At 44.3% G+C, this 22,868-nt stretch overlaps 1 protein-coding gene across 4 annotated transcripts in view; it reads right to left on the reverse strand.

Annotated features, from left to right (window-relative positions):
* PANK1 (pantothenate kinase 1) overlaps positions 1-22,868 on the reverse strand; it is an 81,742-nt gene that overhangs the window by 53,287 nt on the left and 5,587 nt on the right. Inside the window, exon 1 of one of the 4 annotated variants that reach the window (XM_056121065.1) lies at positions 20,463-20,531. The exons of the other annotated variants lie outside the window; for them this stretch is intronic. The gene's annotated coding sequence lies outside the window, so the exon portion shown is untranslated. Of the gene's footprint in view, positions 1-20,462; positions 20,532-22,868 lie in introns of those variants that run through there. 4 annotated transcript variants of the gene reach the window in all.

Consider the following 22,868-nt stretch of genomic DNA (forward strand, 5'->3'; position numbering starts at 1 on the left):
AGTCATAAGCCCCTTGTGTAAGCCCCTTTCCACAGGCAAAGGGCTCGGGTTCCAAACAATTTTCTCACCTAGAGAAGGGAGGGCACCAAAGGGTGACTGGGATTTCCAACAAGTGAGAAACCAAGAACAGTCAGGAAGCCTTGAGAAGTTCTGAGACAAATAGAAATATTATCACATCGCCCACATAGAATTAAGTCTGGATTGGGGCTGAAGCGATGGTACAGTAGGTACAGTAGGTAGGGTGTTTGCCTAGCACGCTGCCGACTTGGGTTTGATTCCCAGCATTGCATATGGTCCCCTGAGCACTGCCAGGAGTAATTCCTGAGTGCAAAGCCAGGAGTAACCCCTGTGCATTGCCAGGTATGACCAAAAAAGGAAAAAAAAAAAAGAACTAAGTCTGAATGTAGCCATCTTAACTATGGAGAGCTAATTTGTTCGTTAGCACAAGAGTCTCGGGGCCTAGGACCTGTGATATTTTTAGGCACTCAAGAAATATCTTTATTTTTGACCAGAAGAAAACATGAATTTTCAAGTCCTATGTCATTGTAATGTCAATGGCAGTCATCTTTAAATAAACACAGGCATAAAACAAATTTTACTGATTGACTTAAAAAATTGGGGGTCCACTTAAAGTCATTTTTTAGGTAAAACATAATATTTATCTTTTTTGTTTGTTTTTAGGACAGAAGGGGTTCCATAAAAGTGCATCTCTACCCCCATGCCCAATACCAGAGAACAAATAAGACAGACCAATTTCCAATTTCCAATTTGAACTGGATTCCTGTGGTTTCCTTAGGGTTGGATTTTCTTGAAGTAATTTCAATTTCATTATTTGGTACAACAAATCTAGAAAGTCAAATGTCTCAGTATATTTGTTTTTATAAAGCTGGCACCTTCACCCGCATTATTTCTCAAAACTGACTAATCAGCAAATCTACCTAAAGTACTCATTACAAAGAGACTGCCCAACCATTGCCTGGAAATTCTCTATCAGCCTTGTACACAACTGACCCAGGATCAATGCCTGGCACACATATGGTCTTCAGAGTCCTGCCTCAAATGATCCATGAGCAGAGCCAGGAGTAAGCCCTGAGCACACTCAGGTGTAGGACAAAAACAAAACACATTCCTTCACAAAGAAGTTACCACTCGTCAGCCCCATGTGTCTAGGTCATGCAGACAGGCAGTGTTTGATTTGTAGCCCGTGTGGCTGGTCTTGATGCAGACCATCCCATGAGATCAGAATCAAACAGAAACACCAATATCAAATATTGAGTTACTTTTTTCTAAGGTTAAGATGGGGCGCAGAGGGGGCAGACAAAAACTTTTCAAAGGCACCTTTTTGTTGGCATCAGGAAATGTTGTATTAGCTTGGATTGAACCAGGAGGGAGTGGACAAGCAAACCCAAAATGATAAGCCCATAAGGTTAAAAAAACATCCCTGCAGTCTCTTCCTGAAGTGCCTGGGGAACTCAGTGAGATGCACCATCTTTCCCAATGTCCGGTAGCCTCTCCCACCCACCTGAAAATAGAGAAACCAGGGGGTTGGTGGTGTGGTCCAAGTGGTAGAATGGTCCCAGCCACACGTGCCCCACTGCTACGAACACTGGGTATGATCTCGGTACTAACAGTGTCTTGAGTGGCTGCCTTGCAAAGTCTGGAGTTCCCATCCCAGGTGAGAACACCATGTGCAGAGTATTATCTGGGCAACACCACTGTTTGAGCCTGGTGGTTCTGCTGTCAAGTCCCTGGTGCTTCAATTTCCTTCTACTGTACCAGTCAGACCTGTTAAGCCCCAGAAAAAGGCATGCAATCCTTTGGGGCGTGAGGGGGGCGAGTATGAGCACCACGGCCAAGCAGTGTAACACCTGGCAAGCACCACAACCAGAATCATGTGTCCTGGTGAGCACATGCAAGTGCCCATGCAAGGAGTCAAACCTCAGCGATCAACTCTGCCATGTGTGGTGGCACTGCATCTCGGTGTGATTCCAAGCGTCACCAAATCCCCAAATCCGGGCATGCACCAAACAATCCAGGCATCACCAAAACCCCAGATCCAAGCATGTGTGCAGCCTCTGGTCATTAATTACATCAAGAAAGGGAAAAGAAGAAAAAGGTTTTTGAAGAGAGGGACGGAGAGAAAGTACAGGGGTGGGGCTGGAGTAATAGCATAGCAGATAGGGCGTTTGCCTTGCATGCTGCCAACTCAGTTCGATTCCCAGCATCCTATATGGTCCCCCAAGCACCACCAGGAGTAATTCCTGAGTGCAGAGCCAGGAGTAACCCCTGTGCATCACTGGGTATGACCCAAAAAGAAAAATTTAAAAAAAAAAGAAAGAATGTACAGGAGTGAGTTAAGGTGCTTGACTTGCATGTGATCGAACCCAGTTTGATTCCTAGCATAGCAACATCCTCCAAGTACCAACAGGAGGAAACCCCTGAGCCAAGATGCAGGTCCCCAGAATATCACTGGACATGGCCCCCAAACCCTAAAAAAATCAATCAGGTTTTATTTAATTGAATGGAGCTGGGGGCCGGAGGAATAGTACAGGAGCTTGACTTGCCTGTAATCCACCAGGGTTGGATCCCCGGCACCCTAAATGGTAGCCCAAGCACAACCAGGAGTGACTCCAGATGGCAGAGCCAGGAGTAAGCCCTGAGAGTGGCCCCAAAATAACAACAACCCAAAAATACTCGAATGGTCCCCTGGGCTACAAAGAAGATCCCACCACTATAACTGGGCAGAAATACAGCTGAGGACCAAGGCACAGAGCAAGCCTGACACTGCAGCACCTAAAGAGGATCAGGGCATAACCCAGGAATGGTTCCTCTTGCTACCTAATGCCCCGCTCAAGATGGTAATCTTATTACCTGCTTAAACAAATCCCAATTTAAACCACCAAGAGGTTTAGCTTTCTGCCTTGACAAGCCACCAGAGTACTTACTCCAGGGATGCCAATGGCAATTTAATGCCAGGCGAGGTTAATTAAAGAGACTTTGGGGAGAGCAGCATTGCTAGGAGACACCACCTTTAGGACAATAGATCTACCGGAAATGGGCTCTGTTCATTTACTTGAGTTCAACTGTAAAGGTCCTGTGGTGGGGATGACTAAGACGATATGCCAACTGCCCCTATGAAAATGCAAGGTGAAATAAAGGAGGTCACAAGCCCCTCAAATAATCGAGACCAATTACAAGTATGCCTTCACCTGTTCATTCATCAAGTATTTATTTTATTCCTAGATAGTGTGAGACTGTGCACTGAATTGAATGTGGCAAGGAATTTGCCACCTCTCCCCCAGCCCCCCACCCCCTTACTTATATTCCAGGTCACTAGGGCAGATCATCAGTAAAACACAGTCCCAGTCACTGCTTCTAAAAGAGAATCTAGGGCAATGTTTCATGATTTCTCTGTGCATACCAGGATCTCTCAAGAGGGGGCATAAGCAATTATGTAAATGCGGGGGGCTAAAGCATGAGGTCAACTGGCAGGACAGGGGTGGGGTCACAGGAATGAAACAAAATAGAGGGGAGAAATGGTCATTAAAAGATTGAAAACATTGACCTAGAGAACAGTTAACGCTTCGAGAACAATTCAGGGTCCCATTCTGGTGAGAGAGAGAGAGAGAGAGAGAGAGAGAATGAGAGAGAGATCTTGAATTATTATTGCAATAAACTTAACCAGGAAGTGTGCAAGCTTTGTTGATTTGTTATGACTACAAATTTGATAGTTTTGACTTAAGGAAAGTTGTTTTAACTGAACAGTGAATTTGTTTACATAGGTAGATGATACCATCAGATGAGTGCTTATTATCAATAGGAGTGTATGGAAAAGTCACAAGCATGAAGGACTTACAAGCTTTAAAGACCAAGATGTGGAGCCAAAGAGATAGAACAGTATGCAAGGTGCTTGCCTTACACACGGCCAATCCGGGTTCAATCCTCGGCATTCCATATGGTCCCCCAAGCACCACCAGGAATGATTCCTGAGTGCAGAGCCACGAATAACCCCTGAGAATTTTTCAGGTATGGCGCCAAAATCAAAAACCAGAACAAAACAAAAACCAAGAACTTTGTGCCTGAGAGGCAGATAGCAATTAAGGCACCATCTTGCACAAAAGCCAAGTCTGATAAGATCCCCAGTACTGCATAGAGAGTGATCCCTGAGCAAAAAACCAAGAATAAGCCCTGAACACTGCTGGATACGGCCACCAAAATTAAAAATAAAAGCCAAGAGCTTTAACCAGCAACTCAAGTGAGTCTGGTCTGGACAAGGATACCCTCTGCAGCTCTAAAGTGCTCTGTGAAACACTTAGCCCCTTTCTGTCACTAGGGGCAGGCTGTTCTTGGTAAGCAGAGGTGTCAAACTGGACAGCAGGCTCCAGAAGAAAAGGGACACCTGTTCCTGCTTGACAACACCAGTCCTGGTAAATTGTGACCTGGAGCTATCTCTGGAGTGGGTGCGGCCTTGCCAGCCTACACCAGGGCTGCGGCCTGAAAGACAGCTGCCCCTACAGCAGGAAACCTGAACCAGCAGCCAGGAGTACTCAGCTTCTCTGAGTTGGAAGGACCGGCTTTGCTTAGAGTCATCTCCTGAAAGAAACGCCCTAACTAAATTTAGGAGAGGGGATGTTTGCTTGGTTCGGTTAGACTGGTTCGGGGCAGTGCTTAGTGCTTACTCCTGGCTCTGTGCTCAGGGATCACTCCTTGTGACGGTGCTCAGGGGCCCGTATGTGGTGCCAGGGAAGAAACTGGGTCTTTCCTATGCAAGGAAATGACCCTGCTTTGCCACTGCACTATCTTTCCAGCCCTAAACTTGAAGCAAAATAGTCGTTTGTTTTATTAAGATATCATGATTTAGTTATTCATAGTTGAGTTTTAGGCTTTCTATGTTCCAGCATCAATCCCACCACTAGAGTCAGCTTCCCTTCACCAATGTCCCCAAGTTCTGTCCCGTAGCTGCAAAATATTTTTATTTTTGTTTTTGTGTTCCCTTCCGTTTGGTTTCTGGGCCACACCTGGCAGTGCACAGGGCTTACTTCTGGCTCTGCACTCAGGGATCAATCCTGGCAGTGCTTGGTGCTCAGGTGACCATATGGGGTGCCAGGGATCGAACTGGGTCTACTGCATACAAGGCAAGTGTCCTGACCTCTGTACTATTGCTCTGGCCTTTACAAAATATCTTTTGTTTAGTAAAATAAAATGAAGGGGATGGAGGAGGAGGAGGGGAGAGAGAGACAGAGACAGAGACAGAGAAAGAGACAGAGAGAGAGGTGTTTAAGAAAAATCACCAGCTTCTCAGAGTGGGGAAAAAAGCACAGAATGGCTTTTGGAAGAAGGTCATATACAATTTTTCCAAATTGTGTTACCCTGGGGGCCGGAATGATAGCACAAGGGTAGGGCATTTGCCTTGCATGCGGCCAGCCTAGGTTTGAGCCCCAACATACCATATGGCCCCCCAGCACTGCCAGAAATGATTCCTGAGTGCAGAGCCAGGAGTAACCACTGAGCATTTCTGGGTGTGACCCAAAAGGGGAAAAAAAATTGTGTTAGCCTGGAGTTATCTGCATACATAAAAGTTAAACTGGGGGTTGTGAAGGGGAAAGCACTGCACTCTTGGGAACATCCATATTCTTATCACCACCTTTAGATTCTCCTATAGGTTCCCCTTACCTGAGGGAGTCCAGCTTTTTCTGGATAGTCCTCAGTACCTTTGAATCTGCATCTCAAAGGGATGTGGTCTTCATGCCCCTGGGCTACTTCAAGGTTGGATTTAATATCTCATTACCTGGTAATAATACCTGGTAATATTTAATATCTCATTACCAGGGTACCTCCACCTTCCTGCCTGCAATCTGTCACCTTAGAAACCACACCCTGGGGCTGGCCAGAGCTATGGACAGCAGGTGTTTGACTTGCACTTGCTGACCCAGGTTCGATCCCCGCAACCTATATGCTCCCTTTGAAATCTTTATGGTATGCCTGGTGAAGTTCTGTTCTGTAATTTCATGTTGACAAAAGGTCAGGCCTAAATTTAGACTTTACGGGGCTGGAGAGATAGCACAGTGGGTAGGGCGTTTGCCTTGCACAGGGCCGACCCGGGTTCAATTCCCAGCATCCCCTATGGTCCCCTGAGCACCGCCAGAAGTAACTCCTGAGTGCAGAGCCAGGAGTAACCCCTGTGCATCGCCAGGTGTGACCCAAAAAGCAAATAAATAAATAAATATAGACTTTACTCTTCTCATTTCCCTTCTTTCAAATAAGAATAGTACAGTAAATCTGGCACTGGTAAAGAGCAGAGGTTGCCAAACCTGTCTGGCCTACTGCCCCTTCTTCAGCGTGCCCTCTTCCACCACACCCCCCACCCCACAAAACTACCTTCACTAAGTCAACATACAAGAAAGGACTCCACACCTTCTCCAGATAGAATCCTGGTGACCATGAGCTTCTACAAGCATGGCTCTGGCATGCTTGTACCAGGACATTTTTTCCGAACTGCAATGGGGCCGCCCCGGCTCCCAGGCAACTTCTGACTCTGGAAAGTCACGCCCACAACTCGCCCCCCCAGCGCCATCTTACAGCACACAGCAACAAAGAAGAAAACCGGATGGAGGCCCCCACAGCTCCTGGAGAATGCTCCGAGCCCCAAACAGAGCCGATATCACCGGAGGAGGTCCCAGATGGGGTAGGTGCTGCCGTCCCACCATCTCCAGATGGAATCCCAGTGACCATGAGCTTCTACAAGCATGGCTCTGGTATGCGGGTACCAGGACATTTTTTCTGAACCGCGCGGCTGCTTATGTGCGACATTTCCTTATATGCAAAGTGATCAATGGAAAGTAAATGGCCCTGCCACAGAGGCAGGGTGGGACGGGGGCATGGGGGGTGGGAGGGATACTGGGACCCGTGGTGGTGGAAAATGGGCACTGGTGGAGGGATGGGTGTTTGATCATTGTACAATTGAAACAATTGAAACCCAAGCACAAAAATTTGTAAATCTACAACTGTACCTCATGGTGTTTCGATCACGATCACAATCACGATCATCCTGTTGTTTGTCAATTGCCTCGAGCAGGCCCCAGTAACGTCTCCTTCGTCCTAGCCCTTGAGAGTTTAAAGTGCCATATTCAAGGCTATTTCAGGGTTAGGAGAATGAGACATCTTATTATCTCATTCTTACTTTGGACAACCTGGCAGGCTACCGAATGTAACGTGTCCACATGGCAGAGTCTGACAAACTCCCCGTGGTGTACACAATATGCCAAATACCATGGTGTTTCACTAACAAAAAATATTTTAAATATATATATTTAAATGATGGAGAATGGGCACTGGTGGAAGGATGGGTACTCGATCATTGTATAACTGAAACCCAAGCACAAAAATTTGTAAGTCTACAACTGTACCTCATGGTATTTCACCAATAAAAATTTAAAAAATAAAAAGAAAGGACTCCCACCCCCACCACATTGCACCTGAGATGACTGTCTCCTCTCTGGGTCATTACCATCACCCATTTAGGGAAACACTGGATTAGAGCATGTTGATTCTCCATTGGTTCATTAAGAGACATGACCTTTTATACACCTGTCTTGCGAAGTTTTATTTTTATAAATCGTAATCCCTTTGGTTAGCCTTGAGTTAAGTAAATCACTGGCAAAACCCATAAATCTCTGAGCATTAGTTACCATGAATAAGACACATGCCTTATTAGGAATCTTCTAATGAAAATCTCAAGACCTCACAAAACATCGTTTCTTCCACAAACACTGTTAGATACACTAAATGAGGCTGGTATGTTCCTTAGAGATGTTCACATACATTAGTTCTACTACAGGAGTCTTTAGGGGAAAAAAACACCGCTAAAATTAGAAAACAGAAAAAAAAAAGAAAGAAAGGAGGAAGATTTGAAAAAGAAGACATACAAACTCTTGAGTGAAACCACAATCCTAAGTCAGACACTCCACTTGATTCAACTTAAATGTGGGCTTTTTCAACCTCCTTTTCTTCCAATGCTCACTCAACGTGAAGATGAGGATGAAGATATTTATAACAATCTATTCATGATTTTTATATTTTCTTTTCTCTATTTTTTTATATGAACATGATATATAATACAATATAATACAACACAAAAAATATGCCTTAACTATTTCTATAAATAGTTAAGCTTCTGGTCAGCAGCAGCCTATTATGTAGTAGTTCAGTTTTGAGGAAAGTCAGTTATTCGTAGACTTCCAAATGGGGACATAGTGCTTGGTACAGGTCAACTGTACTTAATGAAAATAATTCTGTAAGATTTTCAAACACCAGCTCTATGCAGGGCTCCCTCTTCACAAACTAACCATTCCACAGTCAACACTGACATTTCCCAACCATTCAGGAATTTTACAAGTTAGTTGGAGATAATACTTCAACTTTCAATATTTAAAATCACAGGATGTTAGAGTCTGGGCGCTTGTTAATAGCTGTGGCCGACCATAAATATGAAAAGACATTCACAATGACATACCACTCCAGACCCTCCAGGATGGCTGTCACTTGAAAATTGGAAATTAGTGTTGGTGAGGACGTGGAAAAATTAGAGGTATTGTATGCCTATGGTGAGAATGTAGAAGTATCGAGGTGCCAAAAAAAAAAAAAAAGTATCGTGGTGTCTTAAAAATAGCCTGGCAGGGGCTGGAGTGATAGCACAGTGGGTAGGGCGTTTGCCTTGTATGCGCCTGACCCCGGTTTCGATTCCCAGCATCCCATACGGTCCCCTGAGCACCGCCAGGAGTGACTCCTGAGTGCAGAGCCAGGAGTAACCCCTGTGCATTGCCGGGTATGACCCAAAAGGCAAAAATTTAAAAAAAAAAATAGCCTGGCCGATCTATGAGGCCAAACATCAAGTTGGTTATGACCAGGCTAGTCTACTTCATAGGGAATGAAAAAAACAAAATTTGCACATGGATCTTCATAGCAGCCCTACTCATGAGCCAAAAAGTAAGAACAAACCACATCTCCAGCCACTGGTGTATAACATGTGGCATTATCTCCATGCAGTGGTATACTTGGCAATAAAAAGGGAAAAAAAACACTGGTACATGCTACAACATACATGTCCCTTGAAAACCCTAAGCTAAGGGAAAGAGGTCAGTCACAAAATCCTCATTATAATTCCACTGATATAAAATGCTCTCACAGGATAATCTATAAAGACAGAAAGGAAACTGGTGGTTGCCTGAGGTTGAGTGTTATAAGAAAGAAGAAAAGAGATAATGAATGCTACTGAGGTTTTGGGGGAAAGAGATGAAAACTGACTGTGGTGTGGGGCTGGAGGTATAGTACAGTGGGTAAGGCGTTTGACTTGCATGTGGACTACCCAGGTTCAATCCCCAGCATCATATATAGTTCCAGAACAATCACCAGAAGTAATTCCTGAGCACAAAGCCAGGAGGTGCCCCTGAGCACTGCCAGGCATGACCCCCCCAAAAAGTAAAATCTAAAAAAAAGAAACTGACTGTGGTGATGGTTCTACATCTCACTGAATATACTATAAAGAAAAAAAGAAAAACATTAAGCTATATACATTTGGGGTTAGGGGACACACCAGCGGTTCTTAAGGCTTACTCCTGGCTCTATGCTCAGGAATCACTCCTTTATGAGGCCAAAGGTCCATATATTGTTCCAGGGATGGAATCTGGATCGAACATGCAAAACAAGTGCCTTAACCCCTAACATCATCTCTCCTGCCCTGAGTTGTACAGTTTATTTTATCTTTTAACTTACATTTGGTTTTGTGGGCCACACTGAGCAGTGCTAAGGGGTTACTCCTGGCTCTGAGCTCAAGAATTACTCCTGGTGGTACCCGGTAGATCATATGGGATGCCGGGGATTGGACCCAAGTCAGCAAGTCAAGTGCCTTACCCACTGTCGTTAGCACTCTGGCCCACTGAGTTGGACCTTTGAAATGGGTGAATTGAGTATTGAATCTATATTAAGTTAATATTTAAGTATGTGAATCCTATCTCAATAAAGCTCTGTGTGTGTGTGTGTGTGTGTGTGTGTGAAGCTCTGGCCTATTTCATTTGATGTAGTTGACTTAAATTTTAAACTATAAATGTCTTAAATGAATGACCCACTTTTTCACATTCTTTAAAAACACAGAAGAAAATATGAGCTCTTTCTGATGATTTAGGATAAGATCACATAAAAAGCAATCAGTGTGCCCACTATATCCCAATGTTCACATATTCTTTTCCTTCTATTATGATTTTCTTTCCCTTTTTTGTGCGGGGGGGGGGGGCGGGGAAGAAGGGGGATAGCACACCTGGGTCATGCTGGCCATGCTCAATAAATAAATAAATTCCTGACTTTGTGCTAGGGATCACTCCCAACAGTGTTCAGAGGACCACATTTGGTGCCAGGGATAGAACCAGGGTCAGCTGTGTGCAAGACAAGCCCCCTACCTGCTAGACCTACGATCTCACTGGCCCATGGTTTCCTATGTCTGGCTTTGCACTATCCCTGTTAAGTTCTTGGGGCTATCAGTGTTACTGCACTGATCTATCCCAGACCAAAGCACAAATGCAGAGGAACCAGAAATGCAAGTCTGCTAAAGCTGTGACTGGTAAGAGCAAACAGACTCAGAGCGTACAGGAAGTCTCTTGAGTGTAAAGCTACATGCGTCTTCAATTTTACTGACTTTAGAACACTGACTTTAGTTGCTCAGTTACTTCCCAAGTTCTCTGCCGCCTTCCAGGTTTATCATCAGCAAGATATCATTTGCCACTGCCATTAGCAATGCACTTACTTAAAAAGGAATTTTTAAAAATGTAAGACACAGATATACTATCTGATAAGAAAATAAAACTTAAAAAAAAAAGAGAAAATAATGAAATAGACCCTGACTACTGCCAGGTCTGGCACAAAAATTAAAAAGTAAATTAATTTTTGTAAGTATATTTACCTCTCACCAGCTTAAGGAATGTGGGGGACACAAGTGCATACAAATATAAAATACATCTCAATAATTAATTAGGGAAATATATATGACTATATCTGTAACAGATATATTTTGAGATTATACATTGACATTTATCAAACTCATGCATCAGATTTTATCTTCATTGAACCTTAACTCTAGACCTTATTTAGGAAGGAGAAAGGGCAACATCCTTTTAATGTACAATGATCCATTTTTATAAATCATGCAACATATTTAATGTAAAGTTCATCAGTGAAAATGATGCTGTTTTGATAAACATTAAAACTAAAAAACTCACTTTTAGGCGATGGCTCAGTTTCATAAACTTCAGCTTCAAATTCTGTACTTTGGGTTACCTAGTACAGAGAAATGCTTCCTTCACAGTAAAGTGGGTGCAAATTATATCTTTTTGAACAGCTTTCCTAAAATTTCAGGAATTTCTTTTTTTGTTTTTTTGTTTTAGAGTCACACCCAACAATGCTCAGGGGTCACTCCTGGTTCTGCACTCAGGAATCACTCCTGGCTGTACTGAAGACCACATGGGATGCCAGGGATCGAACCTGGGTTGCTGTGTGCAAGCTAAGCACCCAACCCACTGCACTTTCTCTCCATCCACAACAGGTATTTCTTGAATCGAATCTGACTCTGCTTGAGAAAACTTCTTGAAAATGTTTCATAAAAAGATACGCACTAGGGGCTGGAGTGATAGTACAACAGAGAGGGCGTTGTTTGCTTTGCACGCGGCCGACCCGGGTTCGATTCCCAGCATCTCACATGGTCCCCGGAGCATCGTCAGGAGTAATTTTTGAGTACAGAGCCAGGAGTAACTCCTGTACATCGCCGGGTGTGACCCAAAAAGAAAAAAACAACAACAAAAAAGATATGCACTGAAAAATATCTAACAAGGGGCCAGGGTGATAGTACAGGGGGTGAAGCATTTGCTTTACTCATGGCCTTTCCAGGTTCAATCCCTGACACCTCATCACGATCACGATCATCCTGCTGTTCGTCGACTGCCTCGAGCAGGCACCAGCAATGTCTCCTTCGTCCTAGCCCTGAGATTCTAAAAAGTGCTGCATTCAAGGCTCTTTCAGGATTAGGAGAATGAGACCCATCATTGTTACTGGTATTTGGCATTTTGGGTATGCCACGGGGAGTTTGCCAGACTCTGCCATATGGGCAGGTTGCATTCGGTAGCCTGACACCTCATATGGCTCCCCAAACTCCCCTAGGAGTGATCCCTGAGCACAAAGTTAAGACTAAGTCCTGAGCATCATTGGGTATTGCCCCCAAAACAAAACAAAACAAAACAAAAATATCTAACAGTCTGGAAAAATACAGTGATTAGGGTACTTGCCTTGCAAACAGTCAACCTGGGTTCAATCCCCAACATCCCAAATGATACCCAAGTGAGGCCAGGAGTAATTCCTGAGTGCAGAGCCAGGAGTAACCCCTTACCTTACTGGTCATACACACATACACACACACACACACACACACACACACACACACACAAAAGGATCTAACCTTTTCTGCTAATTGTTAAAACTCTAAAGGTAGCATGACCTGACCAGTTACGCACTTACTGGTTTATTACATAACCATACTAAGCCAAGAGTGAGAGCATTTGCCAAGCAAACTTACCACGCCTAAAATTTAACCAAGTTTGGTACATGTGCACTAAGGTGAACAGGTTTATGCAATTTTATGTGGACATAAAGGCCATGCCATTCTAAACACTTCAGAACTACAAACCTGCCAATCTATGGTCTGCGGTAAGAATTCAGAATAAGCTTATTACGGGAGGAAAGAAGGTGGGGGTGGGGGTGGGGGGGTTGGGCGTCAGGGAGGAGAAGAAAAAGATTATTCCAAGCATACACACACACACACACACACACACACACCAAGAGGAGTAGTACAGCAGCTCATCAGTTAAGAGTCAGATTCTGAGCTGGAATGTTTGATTTGATTTTTCAGAACTCACTATGGGAAGCACAATTGTATGTATTCTGTAAATGATAAAAATGTGCTTAAGGATTAGATACTCACGCCAAACACCAGTTAGAGTGACCCCCCCCCCCCCACTATGCCTCTATTACAGCATTTAAATAGACAAAATAAAATTTTTTAATTTATTGATTTTTTTTTTTGCTTGGGGGGGGCCACATCTGGCAGTAGTCAGAGATTACTCCTGTCTGCGCACTCAGGAATCATTTCTGGCAGGGTTCTGGGGACCATGAGTAGTGCTGGGGACCAAAACAAAGCCTGCAGCCTGACCCACTGTACTATCTCTCTAGCCCAAACAGACAAAAACGTTTTTAAAGAATAATTATGAAAACAAAGAGAACAAAAAACAATAAAAAGGAAGAAAAATGAATGAAGTATTTTGAGCAGAAATATCTGAGCCCCCAGAAAAATTCCATTCCAGATACAACTGATATATAACAAATATCTACTGAATGAATAACCAAAAAGCAAGCCCAAATGCTTTGAACACCATTATTTATACTTACTACAAAATATTAAATAATGCTCATTATTCTGTCAGAGAAGGCAGAGTTAGTAAAATGCACTTGAAAGCATATTTTTTTCCTGAAACTGAAAGAGCTTTAAAATTGACAGAAGTAAACCAATCCTGGCCATTAGAAGGTTAAGAATTCAGTAATTTTTTTTTTTACTACTTTGATCCCCAAGAAAATTTGACAGGGTGAAACCCCATAAGCTCAGGATCTTTTTCATTGCTCTTATGCTTCATTTCAAACATAGGATCATAGATCCAAAGTCTGCTGACTCACAACTTCCAGCAAAATCCCTGCTATGAGTCTGTGGTGGGCCCTGCACCCAACCATGAGTTCAGGTTCCCCAGTGCTACACCTAATCGTCGCTCCAAACAAAACTAGTAAGAGATATTCATCCTCTGTGAAGCCCTAGGTTGAGAGAGAAAGAAAGGGAGAGAAAGACTATTCACTTTAGGCCACTGGTTTTGGGGTGATCCACAGCACTTTTCTGGCATAATCCTATTTGATTCTAAGAATGATATTTCAAATCTCAAACTGTGAAGAAATGGTTAAAAACTTAATCACAGACGGGGCTGGATCAATAGTACAGCGTGTAGGGCATTTGTCTTGCACATGGTCGACCCAGGTTCGATTCTCAGCATCCCATGTGGTTCCCCGAGCACTGCTAGAAGTAATTTCTGAGTGCAGAGCCAGGAGTAAACCCTAAGCAATCCCGGGTACCCAAAACAAACAAACAAGAGTCAATCACAAACAGGGACCTGGGGAGGTGGAAGGGCCAGCACTGCCACCACGGCATCCCCATCAAGTGCAGCCCCAGCAGCACCGTCACTGGCATCTCCAGCACGCTATGAGCAAATGGATGTGAGCACCATGACTAAATTGTGCGACCTCCAGAAAGTACCGAGTGTGTGAGCAATCAAGCATACACCCTCCTGCCAACACTACAACAGAATAACCACTTTAATATGGTTTTTAAAATTTTCCTGGGCTAGACAGATAGTACAGGGGCAAGGTGCTTACCCTGCATACTGTCGAGACTCCGGTTCAAATCCTGGCCCTGTATATAGTCCCCCAAGCACCACCAGGAGTGATCTCTGAGCACAGAGCCAGGAGTAAGCCCTAAGCATGTGTAGGGTGTGGCCCAAATACAAAACAAAACAAAATATAAAATCACAGGACTAGGGAGATCGCTCAAAGGATTTGATGAATATATTTTGCAGGCTAGAGGCCTAAGTTGGAGCCCCAGGTTGGACCCAGTTCAGGGTTAAATTCACTGAATATCATCAGGAGTGAACCTGACCACGGCCAAGAATGGCCGCAAAACAACAAAAATAATAATCGCACACAATAACTGTCAAAGCAAACCCAATTCTCTGGCACAACACATCTATTACCAACAAAAAGGATGTAACAGTTTAATTTGTGGGTTAGATAAGTGAATTTATTCAATCTAATTGTGCAAAATAAGATCTGATCATCTCAATTGGATATTGCCAACATTAACTTCTCCAGCAAACAACATTACAGTTTTATTTTTTAAAGGAGTTCTTATCCTCTACACAGACATATGAAAATAATGACCATTGAGATGTTATGGTAATTGAGATTTGTTTTCATGCAGTATGGGAAGAGCATGTAGGCATGAAATAGATACAACAAAACTGAATCTAGGTTGGTTGCAGCCAAGGGCTGTTCTATAGGGATCCCCCTTATATTCGGAGGATGCACACAAATACACTCAGTGCCTAAAACTGGGGCTAGTACTGAAATTTACACACTGCTCTTCACTATACACACACACACACACACCTCAATAAAGTTTAATTTATAAATTAGTTAAGGGAGTAACAACAATAATAAAAAGCAAGCAATTAAAACAATATACTCTAAGTCAAATGAACGTGTTCTCTCAAAATACATTATTGTATGTAATATTTTTGAACAATGGCTGATGGCAGTAACTGAACAGATGGAAAGCAATATCACAAATAATGAAGGCCTACCACGATCAACACTGTAATTTTATGTATTTGAAATTTTTCTAAACCAAAACACTGTGTGTGGAGTGGACAGAGAGATAGTACAGGAGGTGAAACAACTGCCTTTCAGGGCTGGAGCGATAGTACAGCAGGTAGGGTGCTTGCCTTGCGTGGCCTACCCAGATTTCGATCCCTGGCATCCCATTCAGTCCCCCGACCACCACCAGGAGTGATTCGTGAGTGCAGAGCACTTGAGCACCATTCATATAGCCCCCTGCCCCCCCAAAAAAACTGCCTTTCATATGGCCAATCTGGCTCCATACAAGATCTGTGGAGCATAGCCAGGAGTCACTCCTGAGCACAAGCGTGATCCAAACTCCCTCCCCCAATCAAAAATACATAGATGGGGGCTGGAGCGACAGCACAGTGGGTAGGGCATTTGTCTTGCACACGGCCAACCTGGGTTCAATTCCCAGCACCCCCTATGGTCCCCCAAGCACTTCCAGGAGTAATTCCTGAGTGCATGAGCCAGGGCAGGTCCCCTTTTTGCCTCATACACAGGATCAAACATACCAAGCTCCTTTCTTTCTCGGCTGAGACAAATTTCAACCTGCCCATACTACCCAGACGCATGAAGAGATTCTGGCAACTCCACCCTGTGATTTCAGCAGCAAGAAATAAATTATAAATCACCTGAGCAAGCTGCAAGGCTCAATGGTGGCAGATTTATCGAGGATTTAAAGGAAAAATGCAAATTTTCCCAGCCCACAAGTAATGAGTGCATGACTCAAAATAAGTCAAGTCATGCTAAATAAAAGCAATAGTGAATCGTGAATCATATAATAAATATGAAGCAGTCCAAAGTTAGGATTTTCCTCTAAATGATACTTCAGTGTGTGTGTATATGTATATACGTATATGAATACAGACACACACATGTAGAAGTACACATATATTTTTTTAACTTTTTATTTATTTATTTTTCCCTCCTTTCTGGCTTCCCCTTGCTGGTACATTCACACCTACATATGCTATCTTTTGGTTCTTTCAGCACTCAGCAAAACTGTATTTCAGGTAAAAATTTAAGAGGAGAAAGGGAGGAAAAACAGCAATATGATTTTTTTGTTTTCAAGGCCACACCCAGCAGTGCTTAGAGCTGACCTGACTCTACACTTAGGGTGAGACTTGGGGAACTAAATGGGGTACCAGAGCTAGAACTCGAGATGGCTGATGCAAGGCAAGGGCCTGACCCACTGGACTATCTCTCCAGCCCTACCACATGATTCTAACGCAACTCTACCCAGACCTACCTTTGTAGGCCACTTTCCTCCTATCCTGAACAAGAGGCTCTTCCACCTACCCTTTCACCTTCTGGCACTGTCCTGTTTAGCCAAAGACATGTTGGTCTTTTCCACCCTTCTCTCTCCAATGCATCAATAGTCAATGTGTATTATGTCTGTGACCTGTGACCTAGTCAGTGGTGCACAGGTAAAACAACAATAAAGACCTAGTTTCAGCCTTAGCCAATTTCCATTGTGTAAATACAGCGTATGTGTGGTGAACTTTAAGCCACCAACCAAGACGGAAAGGTACAACATTAGCACCTGAGCGTCACTGAAATACCAGAGACTGGTTCACCTCTGATCATCCCAGGCCCTGCCCGTGCACGTGGCATGAATATTAAGGATACCTCCTTCATGCCACCCTTTTAAAATGTTGATGAAATATTAGGTGGTCAACCCAAAGAATTAATTATATTTGGACCACTTCCCTTGGCAAAAACTTCCCATAAGAAGACAGAATATCTCACTGGTCAAAATAAAATTAACTTTCTTCTCCTAAATACATCCTGTTAGATGTATTCTAATTTTGTATTCTCCACCAAACAAGGTAGCTGGGGAAATATGAATAAAAAAAAAAAAAGAAAGAAAGAAAGAAAACAACCTCAGTGATGTTCAAGCCCTTCATACACAGGTTTACTGACATAAGGAACTGCCACAGCATTTGAGAAAAATCAAACTAAAATTGCTTTCAGGTGCCTCTCCAGCTGGGCACCACATAAAACCACGTATCAGATCTAGCATCTAACATTGCCACGTATCAGATCTAGCATCTAACATCATATTTGCCTAAAGAAATAAAAATTCGTTAGTTCCTATGGGAACCAAAAGCATTTATTAGATCTCAACATTCAAGGCCATTCAGGTCAGTACTAACTAATTCTCTTGTTATTGTTGTTGTTGTTATTGTTGTTGTTGCTGTTTGGGGGCCATACCCAGTGATGCTCAGGGGTTATGCCTGGCTCTCCTGGAATCACTCCTGGCAGTGCTTAGGGGTCCATATGGAAGGCCAGGGATAGAATTTGTGTCGGCCGCATGCAAGGCAAGCACCTTATCCACTGTAAGGTGTCTCTGCCCCACTTGTCCTCTTTCTGACAACTCGAAGAAACTCTTCTCCAGTCCAGTTTTAATTCTTCCCAGACCACTGAATAAAATACACTGACTCCCATAGGTAGTACACTCTGACGGACAAGAGTGAGTCCTGGAGCTGGAGAGAAGGCCCAGGCTGAGTGCCTGCTTTGCAAATGGGAAGCCCAGGTTCGATCCCTAGCACCGCCTGGTCTGCCGAGCACCGTCAGGAGGAAACACTAAGCCAAAAGTAGCACCAGAACACCACCACTAGGTACTGTAGGGTCATCCCGAGATGGACACTCTGAAATCGGCCTATGCAGTTCCGCATCCACCAGCCCCTGGAGCAACAGACTTGGGCAAGCTAACCAACCCCCACCCCAGGCCTCCTTAAACATAAACCCACCATAAAATACAGGTGGGCTCATTAGCCTCCCTCGGGGCTTGTGAGATCAGCCTGGGAGCACTCTCTTTCCAATAAACCCCATTTCAGCCTTATCCTCCTCTTGGACTCTTGTTTCTTCCTTTCTGCGCCCCATTTCCAGACCTTTCATCTTGGTGCTGAAACCCAGGAGGTTCGAGAACTGAGGGCCCAATGCCCTGAATGATCCTTCTTCCTGGGCACAGGTTTCCACCTGAGCTCTGGGGTTGGAGTCGATTATCCAGCCCCAAGCCCTTGTTCCAAACCTCTTTCTCTTCTACGAGGGATCTCCATCCTATCCTTTATAGGCCCCAGCATCCACCATATTTGGGCCTTCTGTAAATTCCATCACTGCCCATAATTCTGGTTGCCCAGATTTCCTTTAGTCCCTGTCATTTTGAACGGTTCCCAGACCTTTCAAGTACACCCCTGACCCCCTCTTTCCCCAAAAGAGTGTTGTTTGTTGGAGGGGAAGATTCTGAGGAAAAGTAAGGTGAAATAGCTTTCTAGACATACTCAGTAGATAGTATCTATTGTGTAGAAGATGGATTAGATATTCTGTTCAGATCGTCGATTTGCTCGAGCGGGCCCAGTAACGTCTCCATTGGAGACTTTTGTTGTTACTGTGTCTGGCATATCCAATACTCTCGGTAGCTTGCCGGGCTCTCCGAGAGGGGCGGAGGAATCGAACTCGGGTCGGCCAAGTTGGCCGCTTGTAAGGCGAACGCTCTACCCGCTGTGCTATCGCTCCAGCCCTAGAGATAGTACAAGAAAGTCTGGATTTGGTTCTCTGTATCACATGGTGCCTGAGCACTGCTGGGAGTGACCCCCAAGTACAGAGCCAGGAGCAGCCCCTAAGCACTGCTGGTATGGCCCAAAAAACAAACACAAAAACAGGCCAAGAGTGATAGTACAGCAGGTAGGGCACTTGCCTTGCTTGTGGCCAACCCAGGTTGAATCCCCAGCACCACATATGGTCTTCCAAGAACCATCGGGATAATCCCAGTGTGTAGAGAATATAGTGGGTAGAGAATCAGGGGTGATCCCTGAGCAATGAGACAAGACTAAGCCCTGAGCACCACTGGGTTTGGAAAAAAAAAATAAGAAAAAAAATTGGGGGCTAGAAGGATTAATTGGATGGCTCAAGAGGAATTCTGGGATTCAAGGCCTCAACCAACACTCCCCCCACCCCAAGAAAGCAACTCTGAGTTCAATACTTAATCTGTGCCTCTTTTAAAAAGCAAAAGTGCTCACTTCTCTGATCTTTCTTTCCAGCACTCATCTCTGTCCCAGGGGCTGAGTCAGCAAACAATAAGGATCAAGGGAAGACAGTTGTTCTGACACTAGATAAAAAGAAAACTACTTACAGTTTCTTATTTCCAAAGTTGCCAAGACCATATTTTTGTTTGTTTTGTTCTTTGGGTCACACCCCGCAGTGCAAAGGGCTTACTCCTGGCTCTGTGCTCAAGGATCACTCCTGGCAAGCCCATATGGGAAACCAGGGGTTGAACTAGGTTGGACAATAAGACAAGGCAATGGCCCTACCCACTGGACTATAGCTCCAGTCCCTTGCCAAGACCACTCTCAGGCAGGGCACCCACCCTGGTGCCAGGAGTTGCAAGGGGGTGATCCATAAAAGCAATAATGAGGTTCAGACTGGTGGCAAGTTCGCATGTCAGGACTCTAGAATCCCTAAAGGGAATTAGGGGAGCGTCTATCCAAGAAGTAGCCTCAGATCAAGTTGAGGATGCCCCAAAGGGTTTAGTGTCAAGATGAACCTTGTTGGGGGCATAAAGCCTTCTCTGTATGGCAGTACCACCCTCTCAGCGAGTCTAATGAGATAATCCACCAAAAGCATGGTGCCCTTTAACTGGGCCACTGGGACTCCCACACAGACGCAAATGAGCTCTGGCCAAAGGTGAACACGCTGCAGACACCTGCCTTTTCCAAAAGCTTTACAACACACTTCCTTATCCCAGCACAACAGGCTAACTGTGGCAAAAGAGAAAGCCAGCTAGCTAGCTGCCAATGGAGTTACACTGGGGTTTGGATTTTGGTCCCGCCACTCACTACCCAGAGGGCTTGAGTGTGGGAGATACGGTTTCACATGAGCCTCGTTTTCCTCCCCTGTAAAATCAAGAGCAGGAGTGATAAGCGCATGCTTACCAACACTAATCAGAACACAGGTCACACAGCTGCTGCTCCTCTGACTGTTCTGGCAGAGATGGCTGCAAGGACCCACTCTAAGCACAAGCTTTCCCTCCCTCATTCCAAAATAGAGAGAAATCAGTGGAGGCCCAAGATCATTACTTTGACGCAACTGCCTATAAAAATAACACCTCCTTCCTCCTCTGAATCATCGGCAGCTTACAAATATATTGCTGAGGAGAAAACACACACACACACACACATGATTAGTCAACTCTAAATGCGTCTTTTAGACATCATGAATTAAGTAAGCTGCCAAGCTTGGCAGCTACCCTTACCTAGAGAAAAGGTCTACTTAGAATTTCTGTGCAACACCTTAGGTACACTGAACAGTTCCTGATTCAGAATATTGTTGTCCCAAGGTGAATAATGGCATAGGCATGAGAGTATATAGCATTATTAACACAATAGAAGTCAATCCTTGATTGATTTTCATGGTACCTGATTTGATTAAAACAAACACACATAGGGGCTAGAGCAATAACACAGTCAGTCAGGCCTTGCAAGTGCCAACCCAGGTTCCACTTCTGGCACCCTATGTGGTCCCCCAAGCCCTGATAGTTGTTATCTCCGAGCACAGAACTAGGAGTCAGCCCTGAGCAACACACACAAACACACACACACACACACACACACCCCAGGCTATCACTCAAATTAAAAACAAATCCAAAAATGCCCTGTCAATTAAAACCAGTTCTCTCATTTCCCTGCCAATTCTGTCCCCAAAACTATGGTGGACTTTGTTTTACTCATATGTTAAATTCTCCACATGTTAAGAAACAAGAATAGTAGTTTCATCTTTGGTCTCTATGCCAAACAAAACATGCTTTGAGGGCTGAAGAGGCAGAATAGTGGGAAAGGCGCTGGGTTCGATCCCAACACCACATACGGTCCCCAAGCAACACAAGGAGTGACCCCTGAGCAGAGAACCAGGATTGGCCCCCAAACAAACAAAACATATGCTTGTATTAATTCTGAGTCTCATTGGTCATTGGGGGAAGAAAATGTACTCACATCTACCTCCTGATACCTGACCAAGGAGTTAGCACATTTGTGCCTCAACTTCCTATTTTCACATCACATGTGCATTGTGCCATTCAGAAGGTAAATAAGTAGCCTGGGAACTTGACCAGTCCCAGAAGATAGCAACACTGGTGCACCCCTGCCTTCCATTTCAGTCTTTTGTGCTTGACTATCTGTCAGGGGTCCCTCCTAGGGGCGCTCACGATCAAACCCTGGACCTGCAACACGCAAACTCTGAGCTCTGGCTCCTTGAACTCCCCGCTCGCCCCAACCTTCTTCTTAAACTTTGTAGTGTTTTCAGTGTTTCCCATCCATCTAGAAGTATTAATTATAGTCTTTCTCAAAAAGTTCTTTTGGTTTTGCTTGGTTTGGGTTGGAGGCCACCTCTGGCTGTGCTCAGCACTCTCTCCTGCCTCTATGCTCAAGGAACCATTCACAGTGCCAGGGATTGAACCTTGGTGTGTGCAGACCAAGCACCTTAACCTCTGTACTATCACTCCAAATAGAACTATATAATGTCATATAATTAGAACATGGTTATGTTTTTTACAATATATAACCAGTCTACATTTATGAGGTTACAACCAGAAAATTAGACCTATCTTTTTTATAATTTTTTTGTTTAGCCTGATTCAGAGGCAGTGGAAAGTTCAAGGATGAAAACCAAACATCCAATATTTAGAAAACTAGGGCATTGGGTTTTCCCTTCACAGTGGTAGGGTGTTTGTCTTGTGTGCAGCCGGCCCGGCTGAGCCAGGTTCGATTCCTCCGCCCCTCTCAGAGAGCCCGGCAAGTTACCGAGAGTGTCTCGCCCGCACGGCAAAACCTGGCAAGCTACCCAGGATGTATCCGATATGCCAAACACAGTAACAACAAGTTTCACCATGGAGATGTTATTGGGCCTGCTCGAGCAAATCGATGAACACGAGCAAATCGATGAACAATGGGAGGACAGTGCTAAAAAAAAAATTAAAACGTGGGAGGGCGGTGGCAAACAATAGTACAGCAGGGTGGGCACACTTGCCTCGCACATGGCTGACCCAGGTTCATTTCCCCAGCATCCCATATGATCCCCGAAGCCCGCCAGGAGTGCTCCCTGAGCACAAAACCAGGAGTAAGGCCTGAGTATGCCGAGGGTAACCCAAAAAAAAAGGGGGAGGAAATCATTATTATTAATAATGATTTTTTAAATCATTTTTTAATCCCAATAGTGTCAGGTGAGGCAAGCAGTTGGAGAATTAAACATGCTAGGCATGTATGTGCTCCACCACTCAAGCTGTTTCCCTGGCCATGTAAATGGAAGCCTTGTACTTTCACAAGTGCTGAAACTGGTAACAGATC

This window comes from Sorex fumeus, unplaced genomic scaffold (genome assembly GCF_029834395.1).
Source record: "Sorex fumeus unplaced genomic scaffold, SorFum_2.1 ptg000043l, whole genome shotgun sequence".
Taxonomy (NCBI): Eukaryota; Metazoa; Chordata; class Mammalia; order Eulipotyphla; family Soricidae; genus Sorex; species Sorex fumeus.